This window comes from Microtus pennsylvanicus, chromosome 6 (assembly GCF_037038515.1).
Source record: "Microtus pennsylvanicus isolate mMicPen1 chromosome 6, mMicPen1.hap1, whole genome shotgun sequence".
NCBI classification, from domain to species: Eukaryota; Metazoa; Chordata; class Mammalia; order Rodentia; family Cricetidae; genus Microtus; species Microtus pennsylvanicus.
Window position 1 is genome coordinate 116,616,857 of NC_134584.1, and position 21,732 is coordinate 116,638,588.

The following is a 21,732-nucleotide window of genomic DNA, read 5'->3' on the forward strand; positions in this document are numbered from 1 at the left end:
CCAGCCTGGTATTTCATTGGGATAGATATTTGAGATGGACTAGTTACACCTTTGATTAAAGGATTACATGAGACAGAGCAGGGCAGCCTGGCCTTATGTGTCCCCACTGTGGGGCAGAAAAACTTGGGTTTTACTGTAGTCCCGTGGAGCAGGGCTGGAGCCTGAGGTGGCAACTTCCTGACTATGTAACTTTGGGCACCTGGCTTTCCCTGAGGGGCCTTGTTTGTCTCCACTTACTATGGTGACGGTTCAGATGCTGACACTGGTTCCGGTGAACGCCTGGTAGCAGGACAGCCAGCACACAGTCAGAAACAGTTTTTATGGTGAGAGTCCCTTGAGTGAAGGATTATGGGTAGCCAGGATGGCTGAGCACTTAAAGATGCTTGCCTGCAAGCCCCACTCCAAGCTCCGAATACAATCCTTGGGACCACATGGTGAAAGGAGAGACTCTCACAAGCTATCCTGACCTCCACACACGTGAGCACATCCCCCTACTCCCCTATACCAAAACGAATCCTTCCCCCGCCAGACAGGGTTTCTCTGTGTAGCCTTTGTGGGTTATCCTCAAACTCACAGAGATCCACCTGCCTCTGCCTCTGGAGTACTGGGACTAAAGGCATGTGTTACCACCATCTGACTAAAAAACATTTTTTCTTAAAGGAAAGATCTTTGCTTTTTAAAAAGAGGGGCAGTCACCTGAGGTACACAGAGCACTTGGGAAAGTTAGGGGTGTGTTCAGAGCCATTGAGTATAAGATTGTAAGATTGTTGCATGCATTTTAGAAGAATTTCTCAAGGGGTACTTAAAAAAAAAACAACAATATAGCTGGGCGCAAGCCTTTTATCCCAGCACTCGGGAGGCAGAGCAGGCGGATCTCTGTGAGTTCGAGACCACCCTGGTCTACAGGATAGCTAGGGCTGTTACACAGAGAAACCCTGTCTCGAAAACAGAAAACAAACCTAAACAAAGACCCCCGCCCCCGTGTGTGTGTGTGTGTGTGTGTGTGTGTGTGAGAGAGAGAGTGTGAGTGAGTGGTTGAATCATTATGCACTTCACCAGATGTACCCAAAGTGGAGGGAAAGTCTGCAGCCCTACCTCGTACCCCTCGAGCCCTCAGTGGTCATCTTTAAAGCAAATCCTGTAACCTCTTTTCTTGGGTATCCTTGCTGAGTCCTCTGGGTGCTAACACACGCTTCTGCCGGTCTGCGTTGTTACCTGTCATCGGAGGCTGCCTTTGGAGCTTACTTCATAGCCATACACATGTGACTGCCTCCTTCATCTCTCATGGCTCCGTAGTTCCCCCCGTCTTCGTCAGTGTACCTTACTAATGGGGCGGGCCGACCAGTTCGCCTGCCCGTGGTTGGACATTGAGCTCCTGTCTCCGTTGTTGGCTGTTACAAACAAAGCACTTCCCGTTTTTATGATCTGCACGGTGTCGGTTTTAACAGTTTAAATGTTTGCCTGCTTTCTTGGGGGTCGGGGGCGTGCCTCAGCCTGGCAAACTGTCACCAGGAAGTGGGTTCCCACAGGGTCTGCCTGCCAGCCCCATTCGTCTACAGTCTCAGGACAGGGGTCTGGGATGCTCCAACCGAGAGCCTCACCTTCTTTTGCCTTCAGACTTCCTGTTTGCTTCAGGATGGAAGCCAGGTGGCTAAACCCCATCATAGGGAAAGGCGGAGTGAGAATTTCTCTTCCTCTCTCCGGTGTCCCCAGGGAGTAGAGGGGCCGGTATACTTTTGAAAAGGAGACTTTACCCCTTGTCAGCGGTGCCTTAACCAGAGGTGCCGAGTGGCAGAGGTGTCTGCTGTATATTATGTATGATATATTCTATAGATCATCTCCAGACTGAGGGAGGTGGCAAAGTGGCAAAGCAGACATTTCTGGGGTTGAAATGGTTCCTGTCTTAAGGATCCACCTCCTCACCTCTGCCGTGCGGGAAGTGCGGTGTACGGTGAGGAAACGAGGAGGAGATAGTGTCATCTCCCTGGTGTGTGACACAGACTTGACATCAGACAGGTGATCTGGAATCCTGCCTCGGCAGCTTCCCAGATGACTCGCCCTCGCCGTAGAGGGAGGATTGTGAGGACTTCCTTCTTGATGTCAAGGGTTATGGGAGGCAGGTATTCAGTTAACAGAGAAATCCCACTCTTCCCGGTACTTGGAAGACAGTAACCAGCAGCAGGCTAGTACGGCCGGTAAGCAGGTGGCTTAGGTATGGAGTCTGTATGGCAGGGAAGGTGTGGCATTCTGTCTCCGGGAAGGGCTCTTCAGGTGGAGGGACACAATAAATGCGAAGGCCCTGAGGCCAGAGGGAATTTAGAAGTCACCTGGCTGCCATCTAAGAAATGCTCAGTGTTCACTTTCCTCTCCCTTCCTCTCCAGGGCACCGGTTTATTTATTTATTGCTTATTTTTTTAAACCCTGTAATCTTAGCACTCAGGAGGTTGAGGCAGGAGGATTGACACTTTCTTTCTCTTTCTTTCATTCTTTACTTTTTTTTTTTTTGAGACAGGGTTTCTCTGTAGCTTTGAAGACTGTCCTTGAACTAGCTCTTGTAGACCAGGCTGGCCTCGAACTCACAGAGAGATCCGCCTGCCTCTGCCTCCCAAGTGCTGGGATTAAAGGCGTGCGCCACCACCGCTCGGCTGACATTGGTTTTGAAGCTAGCCTGGGCTACACAGTGAGACACTGTCTCAAAAAAATTTTTATTTTCAGCAAGTATCTAGAGTGTTCTAAATGTTAGGCGAGTAGGCCCAGGAAGCTCCATTCGCGTCCTTCTTTCCTTCCCTCCCCTCCATCTCTCTCTTTTTCTTTCCTTTTGTAAACCAGCTTCTTCCGAATGGAGAGTGAAGAAAAGCTTTGTTGTAACGCTCTAAGAGGGTCTTAAATTACCCAGCCTGGCAGAATGTTTTTAAAGCCAACTCCCTTGGTGAATAACCAGGTTCCAGGGATCCCAGGTTTTCAAATCATCTGAGTCACCACCGGCTTTGCAGGTGGGAATGGGAAATGTGGTGGCCCTAAGACCCTTGAGGTGACTCAGCCGTGGGGGTGCCCCACAGTTGCCTCCCATCCTGGCCTTTGGCCCGGTTGTTCTCCCTGGCTGTTATCAGCAGTGAGAATTAGGTTGTGGACCTAGGCAGGTGAGCTGGCTCCTCCAGTCTGCAGGTGGGCGGGCCTGTAGGAATCAGTCTGGGAAGCAGGTGCTGGCTGGGGCTGGGCACACCGGGTCCAGCTCAGGAGAGGTCACCTGTGGGGAATAAACACCTGGACTTCTGTTGGCTTTCCTGTGTATCCCGAGGTGGTCCTGGACTCTTGAGATGTCAAGAATAGTTAAAGATAGCAGGCCTGGCTTCTGTGCTTCCCACTCTGGTTCCCTGACCAGGTTGGGTGAATAAATTTGTTCCAGGTCCAGCCATAGGATGTGTCAGCCAGGGCAGGCTAGCCGTGTAACAAACAGCCCCTTCATCAAGAGGCCTGCTGGCTTCAGGCAATGGTTTCCTCTTGCTCATCACAGTCCCAGGGGACTCTTTGGTGGCACCATCTCATTTATTTCTTGGGTACCTGGCCTCCTTGGTCCTTTGTTCCAGCTTGGGCCTCCTTTAGGTCCTCTGTGGGAATGGTGAGGAAGGAAGGCCAGGACCACACCTGAACCCAGGTGACCAGGAGATGTGCTTTAGAGGTGTGCCTTGGTCCTGCCGTGTTGGAGTACATCTGTAGTCTCAGTGCTTGGGAGTCTGAGGCAGGAGGATCACTAGTTTGAGGCTAACCTAGGCTACATAGGAAGTTTTAGGCTAGCCTGAGCTACGGAGAGATCCTGTCTCAAACAAACAAGTGAAAAACAAGCAAACAAAACATGCACGCACTTACCACCCTCGTCTGGCTGTCAGAGTGATCCTCTGGAGGTGGTTATTACAAAATGGGAGGACGAAGGCTCAAGAGGCAGACTCAAGTGTGAATCTGTGTGAACTGACTGCCAGGTACCATGTGGTCAGTGTGAGTACGTGTGCTGTGCCCACAGTGGGTACTCCAGGTGATGTGCTCACAGAGCGGAAGTCCCCTAGATACTGTGCTGACAGGGAGCACTCCGGAGAAGGCCGCTGTGGTCTTCTCTCCGAAAGGGCTAAATGCGCCTGGGTGTACAGTGCAGGCTAGAGGTGTACAAGGCCTCGGAGGTTTGTGCCTCTTCTTGTTAGGAAGACCCTTTGTTTATTTAATTAGATCTTTTTTTTCTCTGTAAGTATTTTATTGATAATGATTATTGTAGCTGCCTGTGCATGTGTGCGTATGTGAATATGGGTACACACGGTACCATGGCACGTGTGTGGTCAGGGGCACCACTTTTTTTGGGATTCGGCTTGCTTCTTCACCTTGTTCCTGAAGCAGGATCTGTACACTTCTGGTCGCTGGCCTGCAAGCTTCCAGGAGTTTCTCCTGTCCCCCATTTGAGTGTTGGGGTTACAGATGCCCACTGTCTCATCCAGAGTTTTTTTTAATGTGGCTTCAGGGGATCAAACTCAGGTTGCCAGGCTTCCGAGGCTAGCACTGTCCCCCACCTTGCTGCCTCCCAGCCCTTGGGAGGTCTGTGTGGTGGGACTGGAAGAGGGAGGCTCCTGGGTGAGAGTGGAATGAAGGACGGGTGAGCCAAGGGCAAAGGTTAGAGGGGCAGTGGCACATTGTAGCAGGCCGTGTGGTTGTGGGTAGCACTGTAGCATCCTGAGTGCCAGTGAGAGAGATGGAGAGATGGATGCAGTGCAGTCTGGGCCAAGTCTGCCAATGCAGGTAGCTGGTGCGAGTGTTGGAGCCGGGAAGCCCTGGTGGTGGCTTTACAGGGCATGTAGGGTTTCGAGTGTGAGGACTCCAGGCCGTGTCTGAGTCACCAGGCTGAGGAAATTAGTTACAGTGGTGACCAGGCAGAGACCACTCTCCATGGGCAGTCGTTAATGACCCCTGCAAGTCTTGTCTTTTAGTTACCCTCCCTGTTTTACAGCTGGGGAGACTGAGGCAGCGCCTCCCAGCCGACTTCCACCTTATGGATAGATGAACGGATGAATCGGTGGGTGGGTGGATGAATGCATGAAGCTGTTTACTCCCTAGCGGGGAGCCCTCTTCTGTTGAAAGGGGATGGCCATGCAACCAAAGAAGGTGTTTGTGCCTCCAGCTCTCCTTGCATTGCTGCCCTTGTGCCTCTTCTCGCGCCACTGGGGCAGCAGCTGGGCAGGCTTGGAGAGTTCTCACCACAGGGTGAGGCACCCTGTAGCTCCCAAGCACCCCTTCCTGTCCCCCTCTGAGGCCTGGGAGGAGGTGCGGTCCAGGCCAGCCCTGTTGGTCTGCATTCAAAACCAGAGGATGGGTGGGCACTTTGCAGGGGACCAAGGGCGTCTCTGCTCTGTATCTGCGGTGAAGGAAGTTCAAGGGGTGGCTGGCGGTGGGGGCGGGGGTGGCCTGTTGCAAAGGGGAACAAGGACTTGTTTTGCTCTGGCTGGTTCTGGGGTCATCAGGGTTCACCCAGTCTGTACCCCAGGCTCTCTTCAGGACCAGGCAAATGATAACCGGCTGCTGGGCTGCAGGAGCCAGTCAGCCGGGCAGATCCCAGAGCCCAGGAGCACACCCAAGATGGCAGATCCAGGTGGTAGTGGTACTTCTTCTTTAGTGAAGCTGGGTGTCTTGGTCCTTCCTAGTTGAACACTTAATTTTGCATTGGCACCCTAAGGCAGTAGGGGAAACTTCCCTGAGTGTCTCAGGCACTGTGCTCACAGAGTGAGTGTCTCTGGAGAGATTAAGTTTATAATCAGGTGGCAGGGCTTCAAAACCAGTGGCCTCCAAGTGCTATCATGACTCCATCGGAGCCTGACAGCGAGGGTTGAGTCACCGACAAGCTACCAATAACAGCGCTTCTCTTACACCCTGCTTACCTTGTGGCTCATTGCTCCAAGCCCTTCCAATAAAAGAGCTCCCTAATCTTTGTGACCCCTGTGATAATGATGCCTGTGTTACGGCTGACCATCTCGGGAGCATCACTGTGTGTGGTTGGTGAGCAAGACTCTAGAGTAGCGGTTCTCAACCTGCGAGTCCTCTTTGGGGGTTGCAAATCAGATGGCCCGCATTCCAGACGTTTACATTACGATTCAAAGCAGTCGAGAAATTACAGATATGAAGTAGCAACGGAATAATTTTATGGTTGGGGTTCACCACAACACAAGGTACAGTATTAAAGGGTCGCAGCGTTAGGAAGGTTGAGAACCACTACTGTAGAGTTTAAGATCGGAGTGACAAGTGGATCTTGGCCTTCACATTGCCAAGAGGATTATGTGGGCAGACCAGGGGGCTTCACCTGAATGGAGCTGGGTACTGGAGACCCCAGAGACGGCGTCTGTCACCCTGACATCTTTCTGCGGACCTGTCTGAGTAGACTCATGCAGGAAGCTTGCCTCTTAGCTGCCCCTTGTTCTTAGGACAGCCATTCAGCCTTGCAGAGCCTCAGTTGGTCACCTGAGTTGGCCTTAAGGGCTGCCCCCTTCCAGCTGACCCAGATGTATTAGCCACTACCAGCATGAAGTCCAGTGCCCATGGAGTGGTACCCAGCCCACCTGCCTGCTACCTTTACCCTCAGCATCCCATGAGCTCTGGCACTTCTCACTGCTGAGAACTTCTGCCAGTCACTCGGATCTGATAGCCTTTAATGGTCACCTTGTCTGCTTGAAGTAGGGCTTGCTTCCTTGTCTGTGAGCCTTACCTTGTGGGTGATCTGGGGAGCCCTCTCTCGATCCCCCTCTTTACCGGCTGCCCACTTTCCTGCTTAGGATAACAACACATAGTTGAGGACAGTCTTATAAAATAAAGGAAGAAAAACCCTATGCTGAACCCTGCCACCCTGCAGGGAGCCATGACTTCATGTTGGAGGCACCTCCTCTGCTCTGTGTAGCAAGGAATCACATGTTCTCCTTTCCACATGAGTTCACACGACTGGCAACCACACAGAGCACAGCGTTGGCCTCCATGTATCTTGGTGTCTTGTCTCTGAGCCCCTTGAGTGTCTGCTATGTGCTAAGCAGTGGTCACACTCAAGGGGTCTCATTGACCACTCGGTCATGGGGCAGTCAGTTGTGGTATAAGACCCATCCTGTGTACTCTACTGTGTTGAGCAGCCTCTCTGGCCTTGACCTACTAGTGGTCACCAGGCTGCTCACACTAGGAGTTGCCTCATGTTCCCTTCCCTGCGGAGCATAGCACCCATGATTGATTGAGAACCATTTAGATTCCTCACAAATCACCCCCACCCCCACCCATGAATTCCCGTATTCTGGAGAAGCAGCTGTCCATGGCAGGGCTGGGCTTTCTTACCCTCACCATCGTCACCTTGTTTCTTCAGTACTGTCTCCAAGGCGTCACGGGAACTGTGGGTGCACGAGAGACGGCACTCTTTCCCATCGAGTATGGTGCCAAGAGCCTCGGAGGGAATCCAGGCTGGCCAGAGTGTTAGCAAGCAACCCCACCTTTGATTCTTCCCAGGGACCTGCTGTGGTCCCTGCCTTGGCTGATGCCTTCAGGACTTTTTAGAGCCGGGTGGTTGAGAAAGAGAGTTGCATCCTTGCTAATAAAAAGATGATCAAGAAGAGTGAGCATTAGAGGGGCTGGAGAGATGGGTCAAGGGTTAGGATCACTCGCTGGTCTTCCAGAGGACCTGGGTTTGATTCTGGACATCATCTCCACAGTGGTTCACAACTATCTGTAACTCCAGTTGTGGGGGAATCTGGTACTCTCTTTTGGGCTCCATAGGCACCAGGCACACATGCGATGCGTAGACATATATGTAGGCAAAACACCCATAGACATAAAAAAAAAAGGCATTAGAAAGTTTACTATGAGGAAAATGTCTTGATCTGCTTCTTGCATTCTGAATCAGTGTGTGTGTGTGTGTGTGTGTGTGTGTGTGTGTGTGTACTGCTTGTGTGTAACAGTGGGAGCTGGGGGGAGTAAAGGAGTAGGAAAGAGAGGGAGAAGCTGTTTAGGGCAGGTGTCCTGGCTTCTCTGCTCTTCTCACTCTGTAGACCAGGCTGGCCTACAGAATCACAGAGATTCGCCTGCCTCCGCCTCAAGCGCTAGGATTAAAGGCGTGCGCCACCACTGCCGGCAGCCTCTGTTCTTCTAAAAAGACCTTAAGGTGGAGTCTGTAGTAGTAGTGTAGGCTGCTCGTTCTAGCTGCTCCAGAGGCTGAGTCAGGAGAGTGGAAACATCAAGGCTTAGTGTCAGCTTAGTGAGACCCTGTCTTCAGAAGACCAAAATAAAAAGGCTGCCGCTATAGCGTAGTTGGTGGAAGACTTGCTACCCATGCACGAGGCTCTGTTTGGGCTCATCCCCTGCATCGTGTAAAAATCTATTCCGTGATGTGTATTTTATAATCCCAGAACTTGGGAGGCAGAGGTATGAGGATCAGGAGGTAAGGTCATTGATTCTCTGCTACGTAGTGAGTTGGAGGTCAACCCTGGCTATAGGAGATCTCGTTTCAACAAAAACGAAACAAACCAAGCAGGGGTCAGGGAGGCTCAGTGGTAGAACACTTGCCTGCCGTGTTCGAGGCCCTGGGTTGTATACCCTGTACTGTTTGATCTAAGCCCCACCTGGGTGGCAGAGAGTCCTGTGTCTCTGAAGGGTAATTGAACCACATGGAGAAAAGACAGCAAAGGGAAGATTGAGGATTGTGGGTGCATCCTGCCAGCAGGCTTCATACAGGGTGGGGTGTCTTAGTCTAGGGAGCCATGCAGGTATCTTCCGGCTTAGTCCTCTGGGCTGTAGCTACTCTCAGGAGCCCCACCACTGGAGTACTTCAGCCCCTGCTTATTGCTCCTGGGTAGGACCCTTCCTGCCCAGCCAGAGAGAGCAGGCTTGCATGAAGATGTCTCTGGACCTCTGTCCTTTGGACATGGCATGGCCCTTCCCATCTTATCAGGGAAGGTGTGGTTACCTGAGGGAGACTCCCGGAAGATCTGAATATTGGCATTTCCTTATTGGAAGAGTAGGGTGATTCACCGACCCCCATCATTCCCTCCTGTGCCCTGATTGCCAGGGTCTCTGGAGGTGCTGGAATGTCAGACATGTGGGAATCCATCCACACAGCCTTGGGGAAGTTACCCACACTGAAGTGGGACTTTTTGGTTGATGCGGCTGTTTCGGGGTCACTTCTGTCACCTTTAATGAAGAACAAGAAACTCATTGCCTCATCAAGCTGGACTTGGGATTTGTTACTCTGGTCTCTCTATTGGTACCCTACCTGGCACCTCTTCTAGGTGTGTGACCCGGGAGCCCAGAATGCCCTGTGAAGCATTGGATACCCTGCCCAGTCTAGCCAGGGCCGCCCTGAAAGGCCAGCTTCTCAATGAGGTGGGGAGAGGTCACAAGCCCTGTTATCTTCGATTCCTACTGTTTGCATTAGCGCAACTCACTGTGGAGGACCTAGCTCTGCTGATTGCCCCACCTCCGCTGCTAGGGGAAGGTGGAGCCACCACCCAGGGTTCAGAGAGTAACACACACACACACACTCCCATGGTCAATGCTGCCTGAGGGTGTACCACCATCACTCACGTCCACCAGCGCCGTGGTGACTCCCTTCTGACACACCAGAACCACACACTGTTCTGTGGGTTGGTGAACTTGAAGGCAGTTTTGCCGTCCTCTCATCCATGGGTGCCAGGGTCAGCCCAGGCCTTTGAGTGAACGTAGTGACTTGTTTGGGCTCAGGTTGAGAAGAGATGGAAAGAAAAATTCAGAGCCAGCGGTGCTGGTGCATGCCTTTAATCCCGGCACTTGGGAGGCAGAGGCAGGTGTTTTCTTGGAGGGTCCTGCCCTGTCTGGTGGCCTGGGGGCCAAAAGACTCCTGTGGGCCCTCCATGCTGGGCCCTCTTTCCAGGTTTGATCCCCACCACCAAGTCTCTGGCTTGAACAGTGTGGAGTCCGGAGTAGTAAGACATCTCCATGGGTTGTACCATTAGCTTTCAGCAGCAGTATTGGCAAATAAGATTTTGATCTCAGAAAATACGATTTCCAAACAGAATTGAAAGTTGTTTTTATTTTCTAAACGGTATTGCTTGTGACACGTGTGTTGCCTCAGTCAGAGCCTATGGGCGAGAGAAAGCTGCTCGCCGTCCCTTCATGCACCTGGGTCTGCCTGATGGGCTGACCACCCCTGCAGGGCAGCTGTACTGCTCTGGGTGCCCTAACCAGGGGCTGCTGTGTCCACACCACCTGCTTCCAACAGGGGCCACTAGGAAGCTGCTGCTCTGTTTTCCCTTTCTGTGCGTGTGCGTGCATGCATGCATGTGTGTGTGTGCATGTGTGTGCGCGTACGAGCATGCAAGCTCAATGGGTCACCTTAGCCTTGCTCAGTGTTGGGTCACGGCCAGGTGCAGGGGGCTGCTTCCTTAACCTGTCAACCCTGTAACCCAAGCTTAGTGGCCTTGGTGGAGTCCTAGAACTCTTGAGTCTAGCACAGCACTTGAATTCGGTGGCCTTTTCCTTTGGGGAGGGATGATCCTCCTCTTCCTGTTGGATGCATGATGGGGACTTAGGAGTCTCCTCACAGGTGAGACCCTGGCCGTCCTGAGGGAACTCAGATTCCTGTCCCCACTTTCCCTCGCCTGTCTGTGATAGCACATCCTCCATTCTCCCTGTATTTCCTCCCAGGAGCTGCTTCGAGGTCCTCCATGATCAGCTCCTAGATCCTGGGACCACCCTGGATTTTCCCATTAGGTGTCTTGTGTCACTGACAGACAGCGAGGACTGGTCTCCCTAGGCAGAAACCGTCTCTGCTTTAGGCCTCTAGTCCCCCACCACCACCCTCATTCATGTCTCTTGTGCTTCGTTTAAACGTCTTCAAATTCACACCATTTGATGTCTACCCTCTGTCTCCTCCCAGGAACTTGTAGATCACTGAAGTTGTTTCGGGTCCCTTCTTGGTAGGGTGGTGGTCGCTGAACAGGCACAGTGCTGAGTGTGTCCTGGGCTCACGGAACATTTACCCCTCCAAAGAAAGATGGTAGTGTTGATGCCAGTGCTGGGAACAGTAGCCCTTGTTTGGTGAGGCCATCCATGTTCTCTTGCATTGATGACTGTGTTCCTCCCAGGCTGTGGGAAGCAGAGATTCAGGTTGGGGACGATGTCTGCCCATGGTTAACCCAGAAGGTCTTTCCGGATAGCGCTGTGAGCTTACAGGTGAGGTGCCGGATAGCTGAGACCACACCGGGCAAACCCTACACACTTGCCACTTCCGGTTGTCTTGCTGGGTACCAGGACAACCGATGCATCTTCCGCTTCCTGATCCGCAGCTTAGGTCCTGCTGGAATGGGTGGACATCCTGTGTTGGAAAATGTTCGTCTGTTTTCTGTTCTTCCTCTCCCCACCCCTCCTTTTTATTTAGCTGATTCGAATCAGAGCTGGTCAGAGCTGGAAGAGAACCTGCAGGTCACCCAGCTCCTGAGTGACACACATATGACACAGGCTGCTACTTGTCCCTTGGCCTGCAGTAGACATTACTAATCAATTCCTGTGTGTCCGGTCTTCCCAGTGAGCCCCGACACAGCCGCTGTTAATCAGTATCGGACTCAGTGCTCAGCTTCTCACAGTGTGGACAAAGAACCCACTGCCCAGAGTAGCTAAATGACCCCAGGGCTGCACAGACTTCTTCCTGCCAGGGTGATGGTTGCTAAGAGATGACTGCAAGTTTGATGTCATGGGGCTGGAGAGGTCCCTTCAGTTGGCAAGGCACTTGTTGTGCAAGCCTGAGGACCTGAGTTCGAGCCCCAGCACCCCTGTAAAAATCTGGGCACAGCAGCTCGCACCTGTCATCCCAGCACTGGGAAGGAGACAGGAGGATCCTTGAGGCTCACTCGGCCAGCTAGACTAGCAGAACTAGTTCAATGAAAGACCTTACCTCCAAAAATAAGTTGGGGAAAGGATTGAGGAATGCATCTGGCTTTGACCTCTGACCTCCACAGGCACATAGATACACATACACACATGCACTTGTATGCATGCACACCCACACATAGGCACATATCTGAATATCTGTATACACACAAATGCTTTTTTTCTGAGATAGGGTTTCTCTTGGAACTAGCTCTGTAGACCAGGCTAGTCTTGAATTCACAGAGATCTGCCTGTCTCTGCCTCCCGAGTCCTGGGATTAAAGGCGTGCGCCACCACCGCCTGGTCACACAAATGCCCTTAAAGCTGATGTCTAAGAGAGAGTGGTAGAGGTCAGGATTCAGGCTTGCACAGCAATACTGCACAGATTGGAGTTCAAATCCTAGTTATATTATTTCCTGGTTATAACTAGGATCAGATGGCATGACTTCCCTGAGCTCTGTCTGCCCAACTGGGAATGATCATCCCCCATGCCAGGCTTGTGAGGGATAAATGAGGCTCATCAGATAATTTCCTGCCAGGTACCACATAGGCCCTCAAACAAAGCAGTGGATGAAGACGAGGCTGGTACAGACTCCCACCCCTGTGCCTTCCTGGATACCAGGAAGCTGGCCGTCCTTTAGTGTCTTCTGTCCTGACCCACCCGCTTAGGGTTTGTGTCCCCGCCCCCAGCTCACCTTTCACGTGACGGGCAGCGGAAAATGGCGTGGCATGATTCTTCATTCCCGTCCTCATTCTTTCTTCCTTGAGGGCCCACGGGCCGGGAATCTGTTTCAGTCACAGCCTATGGCAGGGGCACAGCCTGCCCGACTGGAAGGGGTCCTGGGATGTTCCGTGTCTAGATGTCTGAATTCGCAGACTGGCCCAATGGTGAGATGACAGGCATGCAGATGAGGCAACGCCTGCGTTTCCCTAGTGTGTGTAATTTAGACAGCGTTGCTTCAGGCAACAACTGTGAGTGGAGAAAACATGTAAACGACAGGGCATTTCATTAAGAGCGAAAGCTCAAGGCTTCCCTTTGGAGTTCTGCAGCCCAGGGAAGCCACGATTTATCTGTGCAGCTTTCTGGGCATGCAGAACCCTGTTTAGTCTTCTGGGCTGTGGCGAAATATTTCTTCTTTTATCCAAGTCTGGAGTTTCAAGGTTGGCGCTCCTTACCCCTTAATTTTTTTTTCCCCTTGAGGTATCTTGGCACTGTCTGATAAGCAGAGAACATCAAGGAAGATGCCCGTGGCCTCTGTCCACAGGGGGCCATCTGCAGTCAGGCAGGTGAGGCCCCTGGCTAAGTCTGCTCCATACCCTGTGACCTCCCCAATAAATACAGTAACCTTGTGGTGCCTCACATCTGTAACCTGGAAAGCAGTTACAGAACGTTCACAAACTCTACTGGCTAAGGATTATAATCCACTAAGCAATGAAAAGTCACAGTCAAGCTGGGTGTGGGTAGCGCTCACCTTTAAACCCAGCACTTGGGGGGCAGAGGCAGATGGATCTCTGTGAGTTCAAGGCCAGCCTGCTCTACTGAGAGAGTTCTGGGACAGCCAGAGCTACACAGAGAAGCCCTTTCTTGAAAAGCCAGAAAACTGCCGGGAGATGGTGGCGCACACCTTTAATCCCAGCACTCGGGAGGCAGAGGCAGGCGGATCTCTGTGAGTTCGAGACCAGCCTGGTCTACAGAGCTAGTTCCAGGACAGGCTCCAAAGCCACAGAGAAACCCTGTCTCGAAAAAAACGAACAAACAAACAAACAAAAAAAACAAACCACCAAACCATAAACCAGCAAGCAAGCAAGCAAACAAACAGATCACCTCAGGAAACTCAATAGGCCACAGCTTTTGCCTTTGAGTCCTTTGGCTTTGACTCTGGATGGTGGGTCCCATGTGCTGGGAAAGGTTGGCGGTCTTATTGAATCGGTTCCAGCCTGGCAGAATCAGCGGAAAGCCAGCGAGCTCCCTGCACGTTCTGTTATAACGCACCTCTTCCTCCTGTGTCCCCCCCCCCCCCCCCCCGAACACTTCAGTCAAACTAGCAAGCTAGCAGGGAGGTCTAGGCAGGGCCTTCACGGCTTGTTAGCATGTACAGAGACCCAGCAGGTGAGTTCTCCATCAACTGCCTTTTCTGACTCAGTTGGGCACTGAGCTTTAACGACGACAGGGAGTGACTCTAAATGACTAGAGGGACAGAGGTTGTAGGGGGCTGTCACAGGTGCAGGCCCGAAGCCTGGGCGGCGGTGGCTGCTGCTGCCTCCTCCTCCTCCTCCTCCTCCTCCTCGTCTGTATTTACTGTGTGTGTGTTTGTTTGTTTGTGTAAGCATATGTATGCCACAGTGTGTGTATGAAGATCAGAGAACTATCACTGTCGAGAGTCTGTTAGCTTCCATCATGTGGGTCCTGGGGATTGAACTCAGGTCCCCAGGCTTGGCAGCAATGACTTTTTCCTTCTGAACCATCCAGCAGGCTGCTGGGTGCCTTTCTCCAGGTAGCATGATCTTGTCTCTGCTTGGTGGCCTTGCAGGGGTGTGGGTGTGGGGGTCTGGGTGCAGAAAGGAAGCTGTGGAGTCAGCACCCTCTCTTGTAAGCAGGGCCCGGGTGTGTTGCACAAGCGGAGTCTAGCCTGGGCTGTTCTAGAAGTTGGTTTCTGACCTCTTGACCTGGAGGTTTATTTTGCTCTAGAGGTCTCCAGAGATGGCATAGGCAGGTCCTTCTGGTTTATAGTTAGAGATCCAGGGAGAGATTGTCTCAAGTACTGACCCCTCCCCAACCTTCCTGACCAGGAAGGAGGGAGGCTCTCAATCACTCACTCACTTATGCCTGCATTTATTTTAGCATTTAAACATCCGACTCAACATCTGTTTATGAGGCAGGGTCTTATTATGTAGCCCTGGCTGGTCTGGAACTTGATGTGTAGATTAGAGTAGCGTTGAACTCCCAGAGAGCTAGGATTGAGATTAGCCAGGCAGTGATGGCCTTTAATCCCAGCACTCAAGAGGCAAAGGCAGGTGGATCTCTGTGAGTTCAAGGCCAGTCTGATCTATAAGAGCAGCCTGGTCTACAAGAGCTAGTTCCAGGACAGGCTCCAAAGCTACAGAGAAGCCCTGTCCTGAAAAACCAGATAGATAGATAGATAGATAGATAGATAGATAGATAGATAGATAGATAGATAGATAGATAAAGGTGTGTGCCCTTTCATTTGCTTCTCATTGTGGTAACACACACTCCGTAATGCTGATCAAAGTCATAAGCGTCCAGTTGAGGGCATTGGCCACAGTCAAGCTTGGCGCTGGACTCTGTTGTGTTTTTCTTCTTCTCTGGTGTGGTGTGATTGCCTCTGGTCCCCACACCCTACATCCCGCATCCCACACCCCACACTTTATCCTCCGCAGCATCACACATCCTACACGCTCCCCACCCTCCCTACTGCTTACCTTGGAGAACCCTTTCTGGCTCTCTGAACTGTTGAGTGTTGGTACCTCGGCCAGACCAGGAGAGCCTGTCCTGTCCTATGTATGCCACTTAGCATGATGTTCCAAGTTCCCTCCATAGTGTGCACTATGTATTGGATGTCCTCTTTAACCTACATCGAATATATGATTGTGTGTATGTAGGTACGTGTGTGCCATGGTACATATGAAGGTCAGAGGGTGATTTGTAGGGTTCAAGTCCCCTGGCTTTTTGGGGTCGTACTCTGGTCCTTGATAAACATTCTTCTCACTGAGCTAGCCTCATCTGCTACCCCGGATTTCTTTTAAACATCGGTTAGAGGATAGTGGTGTGCTGTCCCTGAACTCAAGTCCCAGTCCACCTACCAGCACCGATCTTGGCAGTGACGCTGAACTTTGGAAGCCTGGCTTGACCTGTCTGTGTAGTGTATGTGGCCTCTGTCCACTCTGTGGGTCACTGGGAAGCCTGGCTGAGACCTCACTCATGTCTGCCTGCCTCCCTACGCCTTGTGTTCCCAGTTCTCAGCAAGGTAGGTGGGACTGTCATCAGGTTGACAGAGAGTGAATAGTTTTAAGATTCCCCCACACCCTGCCTGCCCCCTGCCAGTGGCTTGGTGGTCCTCAGGTTCATATACGTTTGGGAGAGCGACATCTTGCTCCAGGATGTGTTGGCTGAACTGAAGCTGAGCAACCACGCTGCTCTTGGGTCAGAGGCTGTCTCCTCCCTGGAAACCAGAACAAAAGGGCCCCTCTTGAAAGAGGCCGTTGTTCCTCTGTTAGGGAAGGCTCAGTTGGGTTTGTGGTGACTGGCCAGGCCTTTTCCTTTTTCCTGGCCTCATTTTGGGCCAAATTTTCTGGATAGAGGGGATGAAATGAACAGAGCATGGCAGGCATTAAACGGAAGGACAAAGACATCATTTGACACGTCCTGGCCCGGGCTAGGCAGGGACTGGGGTCTCCTAGGACTCTGAGAGGTTTTGTTTTATGGTTTTTTATTTTACTTTTAAAGGTATTCTCATATAGCCCTGGCCTTGAACTCGCTGTATAGGCAAGAATGACTGAGAACTTCTGATCCTCTGGCCTCTACCTCCTGAGTGCTGGGCTTACCAGAGTGTGCCACCATGTCCAGTTTCTGTCATGGTGGGAATGGAACCCAGGGCTCCAGGTATGCCAGGAAAGGTCTTTACCATTTGAGCTACAGCTCTCGAGAGGTGTATTCATTAAGTTTCTGTGTGCCAGATGGGGCTGGGGGCAGAATGGTGGCAGTATGGGCTTGACCTTGGAACCCAGGCAGGTTTTTTTTTGTCACCTGAGCACTCTGGCCTTGCTGGCCCTTCAATGAGGTGCTTGGTGAGACAGGATGTGTCGGGGAGGTGGGATGAAGCCAGGTGCCCTAGGTATGGGCTCATTAGAGAGCACCCTTCACAGATTGGTCCCACCTTGGTCCCTCCCTTTGGTGGAGATGGGAGAATTGGGATGTCCCCACCTCCAGTGTCACGTGCACCCCAGTTAAGGTAGAAACTCACTGTAGAGTGCTCATGGTTCTGTGCATCTTGAGATGTCAAAGTCGGGTACACAGAGCTGGGATGCAGTAGGGAGGCCCAGTGTCATCCTTCTTCAGGCGTGGCAAGGCTCTGTCTTTCTCAGAATGTATCCTCTCTCTCTCTCTCTCTCTCTCTCTCTCTCTCTCTCTCTCTCTCTCTCTCTCTCTCATGATCTTTCCAGTGTAATAGTTCTGGCTGTCCTGGAACTCGCTTTGTAGACCTGGCTGGCCTCGAACTCACAGAGTTCCACCTGCCTCTACCTCTGGAGCGCTGGATTTAAAGGTGTGTGCTACTGTCGTCCGGCGGTAAGTCTATCTCAGTTACTTTTGCCTCACTGTGACAAACCACCTAACAGAAACAACGTCAGGCACGAGAAGGTTATTTTGGCTCACTGTTTTAGAGGCTCTTTCGCTTGTCTTGGCAGTGGAAGCTTGTTAGGATGGCTTTGTGTGTGGCTGTAGGAGTGTGTGGTCAGTGCTCTACGCAGCAGGCGCGTACAGCAGGCGGCCGGGAAGCAGAGGGGTGATATGGCCCGACTATATCACTCCAGAGCCCTAGTGACCTACTTCTGATAGAAGGCCTTGCCTCCTGAAGGCCCCACTGCTTCCTAAATTAGTGCCACCCGCTGGGAACTAAGCATTGGGAACACAAGGGTGTGTGCGTGTGTACATGCGTGTGTGTATGTGTGTGTGTGTATTTCAGATCTAAACCACAACAGGTGGGCTCACCCACTCCCACCCACCCCATCCTCTGCCTGCCTGGCAGTGTGTCTAGGTCCCTCAGTCACAGCCTAGTTCCTCTCCTCTGCATAACAACCTTGGCTGTTTCCTACAGGCATTATAGAGGTCAAGGGTGGAACCCTCCTGCTAGCTGGGGGGGGGGGACGGGGAGGGGGGACGATGACAATCGACTAACAGGCCCTCAGGCCCCTTGGGAAGTGCCTACTCACACTTTATCTTACTGCCTACCTGTGTGTGTTTTCTGGGTTAGCACTGAGTCATGGGCTTACGGGGCACCTGTTGGATACGGGCATGGGAGTCTGGAGTGAGCAGCCTGGGAGGAGAGTGCAGGGGAGAGAGTAGATTCTAGTGCCTTCTGTGCCTCCAACATAAACAAGGATGACTCAGAATGGGAGCTTGCAGGAAGCACCAAGGTCCCCATGGGGAAGTCTGCCCATCAAAGCAGGCCAGCTCGGCCAGACCAAGAAGGCAGGCCCAGGAGATGTGAGGCTCGTGTGTTGGCAGGAGGGCAGCACCCCCACAGCCCTGGTGTATTGAGTGGGGTGGCATGTCGTGGGCCATCCTCCTCCCCCCAGAGCTGTCTTTTGGGCTGGCTTTGGGACTTTGGATGTCAACAGAGAAGCAGACTCCCGGGAACAGCACTGGGGAAGGAAGAATGCAGGAAAAAGTTGGACTCTAGGGAGAGGTGTACTGAGGCTTCCCAAGGCGGGTACATCCACCCGGCTCTGGAGCTAGGTGTTCTGAGTTCAGGCTCTGCCAGTTTCTGGCTGTGCTGACCCTGCACAGGGAGTCAGCATAGAGCTGAGTGTGACATTTACTTAGTGCTTGCCTAGTTACTCTGCCTGGATGGTGTGGGGCTCAGAGTTGTGGGTCAGGCTCTCTATGTAAATGGGAAGGGGCAGAGAGGACTTCTCTGTGCACCCTTGGCTAGTAAAATGAGTACAAGTGCCAAGTCAAGAGCAGAGCCGTGGATGGTAGGTGAGTGATATTTGCTCAGCACACACAGCACCGGGGGTTTTACCTTTTGTCTCTTTTTGAAAATACTTTTTTAGACTTATTATTATTTTTTGCGTATGAGTGATTTGCACCAGGCACATGCCTGGTGCCCGAGGAGGTGTGCACAACCATACGGGTATTGGGACTCAAACCTGAGTCCTGTGCGAGGCCAGCAGCCACCAAGCCAACCCTCTGGGCCTGGGTGTTAGCTTTTGCGGGGACTGGGTGTGGAAGGTCAGGCCACTTCCTCTGTAGCCTTGACATCAATCAGGCAGAGCTCTGTTGGTTTCAGTTTAAAGGAACAAAACAAAGATGCTGAAAGTGCCAGATAGTGAGGCGGCCTCTGCCCCCTGGTTTCCTTCTCTGCACGTCGGGTCGGCCATTTTGTGCCTGGGCACCGGGTGCGCTCAGGGTGGGTTCTCACACACTCTGGACTCCTAGCCTGGTGGCCTGGGTTCCCACCTGGCTAGCTGGGGAGGTTTCAGAAGCCCCACCCAGCATGGTTTTATGTTTCCTCCCATGGCCTGCACAAAGGACAAAAGCAGGCTTCGAGGAGTGTACAGGGATCCTAGGCCACCTAGTGGTCAGGTAGACCCCAACTCTCTCTCGTTGGCCTGCCACAATGGGTGGGTATTGGCTGGAGCAGATGGATGTTAATTTTTGCAAGTCACAAAAGACTTCGCCCTTTAATAGTCTGTCCTGGTGGTTTGTAAGTAAACACAGTTCCTGACTTCCGGGTGTCAGTTCTGCCAAGCCCCGAGTCAAGTTGTCTGACTCAGCTCAGATGGGAACCAAGGAACATAGCTGTCAGTATGGGCATGCACCCCTGTGCACACATGTATGCCCCTTTACACAAATAGACACACTCACATATATGAGTGTGCACACATGTGTACGCTCCTGTACACATGGAAGTGTACACACACACATAAAGGTGTATACAGATGTGCACCTGACACATATACATGTGTAGACACATTTAATATATACACACATAGATATACACACCCGTGCATCCAGACTCACACGCACTAGTATATGCTTATACATAGTGACACAGTTACGTTTTGTATGAAGACACATGCATGATCAGTCACATCTGCGCACATAACACAGCCTGTGCATGTACTTACTTGTGTACACATGGGTGCACATCCATACAGATACACACCTATGCATAGGTGTGTACATTTATACCCGTGTTCATACATGTGACATGCACACACGTGCATCTTCCAAGGCCGTCCTTGATAATTCTCTGTATTCATTCTTGTTGGTTAGATGCATGTGTGGCTTGGCAAGTTTTGACCCCTCTGTGACCCCAGTTTTCCCATCTGGAGATGAGGAGCAGTACTGCTGACTTGGAATGTGATTGGATTGGTGAGACTTTGCTGCCTGAGTCCTAGCACCCAGCACTTTTCAAAGTGTCCCTCTGGGTCCCCACTCTGCATCGGAGAGATGGCAGGCCCTCAGAGTCCCCTTGCCTGCCTCATGGCGCTCCCCCCTCCCCCGCCCAGGTTCTACTGCTGGGAGTGCCTTTGTTCTATCTGTACATGCCTGTCTGGGTCTCGGCAGGACAGACATGGCCATCCGGGCTCTGACTGGCCTCTTGCTCGGGCTGGAGGTAATTGCATTCCTGAGGAGTGAATGGCAGGTGGGATGGGGTAGGGATGCGGGCCACGCTGCTCTGTAATTTTGGAGTCTGGGCCAGCTTCAGTGGCGGCCACTTTTCCTCTGTAACTAGCAGAGCCTGCCGCCCAAGTCTATAGTCATGTTTGTGAGCGCGTCACCTCTGACTGGCTTTCTCCTTTCTTCTTTTTGAAATAGCTCCCCCCCCCCCCCCATGAAGTTAAACCAACAGTTTGGGTGTGGTGGTTCCCGGCTTCAGTGTAGGAATCAAAAGTAGGCTGACTGAAACATTTATTTCTTATTGGGATACCTGGGCTTGGAGGCTGGTGCTGAGGTGACATGACTCCTGGTCCTTCAGGACTTGGTCTATGGAGGGATCAGCCTGTCTCAGAGAGAGACTGGGACTTGGTGAGCTAGTGACCTGTTGGCTAGGTCCAGCCTGTGATGTATTACACTTGACCTATTCAATAGTTCCCTCCCTCCCTCGGCTCCTTCCTCCTCCCCTCCCTCCCCTTTTTCCTTCCTCTGCCCACCTTTTGAAAAAGTCTCAGTAAGTTTCTGCATGTCAAATCTGGGAGAGTGCCCTTAAAATAATTCTAGGTTTCCGTTTTTGAATAGTAGTGATAAAAACTAGAATTTGTGTTCCACCTTCAAGACTAGTATGACTCCTGGCACTGTGTGTGTCTCTTTGTTTCGCGAACTGAGCAGCTCTGGGTAGCAGTGGGTATCGTTTACCCCGTCTGTATATACCACAAAGGGGATGCGGATGGACTCCAGACCTGCCCGTCTGCCCTCTTCCTCACCACGGCCTCAGCGCTGGGCTCTCTACACTGGCCTCGGTCTCCAGGGTGTGGACTTTTACTCTGAGAGTATACTGTGGCCTCACCCCTGCTTTTTTGCCCTCTTCTGTGTCTTCTCCCCCTGCCCATCCAGATGATGCAGAAGGAACCCACCTGAATTTTGAGGTTGCTCCCTGCATCTAGACAGAGTCCTCCTGCTAAAGATCTTGGGGTCAGTCGTAGGAGTCAGGGTCCTGGACTTCCCACGTGATCTAAGAGACCTGTCCTTGTCCTGTGCTAGCCCTTGCGGACAGAGGGCGATTTGAGAGACAGAGACTTCCGTGCCTACCCATGAAGGGTCTCATGGGAAGCTGGGCAACCTCTTCTTGGGACTTCTATCATCTGTTCCCCAGTCCAGCCAGCACCTCCTCTCTGCTGCCATTCTGGGCGTTAGGGGACCCACCAGGCTGCCCGTCCCTAGTGGCAATGCAGGCGAAGAGGGTGACTGCCGCCTGTGTCTGTTTCTGTGGCACCGAGGTGGGTGGTTGTGCATCTGGGGGTGGCCCAGCTTCAGCTTCAGGGTGAGTCATTTAGGATCTCATACGTCATTTCACCTAAGGAGGCTTTGGCTATGTTGAAGATGAGGTCCCGCCTCCCTCCTGGAGGGCATGTGGCTTCCTGGACGCGGCT

General features: G+C 52.1%; 1 protein-coding gene across 1 annotated transcript in view; it reads left to right on the forward strand.

Annotated features, from left to right (window-relative positions):
- Positions 1–21,732, forward strand: part of Cmip (c-Maf inducing protein) — a 194,947-nt gene that overhangs the window by 4,998 nt on the left and 168,217 nt on the right. The window lies entirely within an intron of this gene.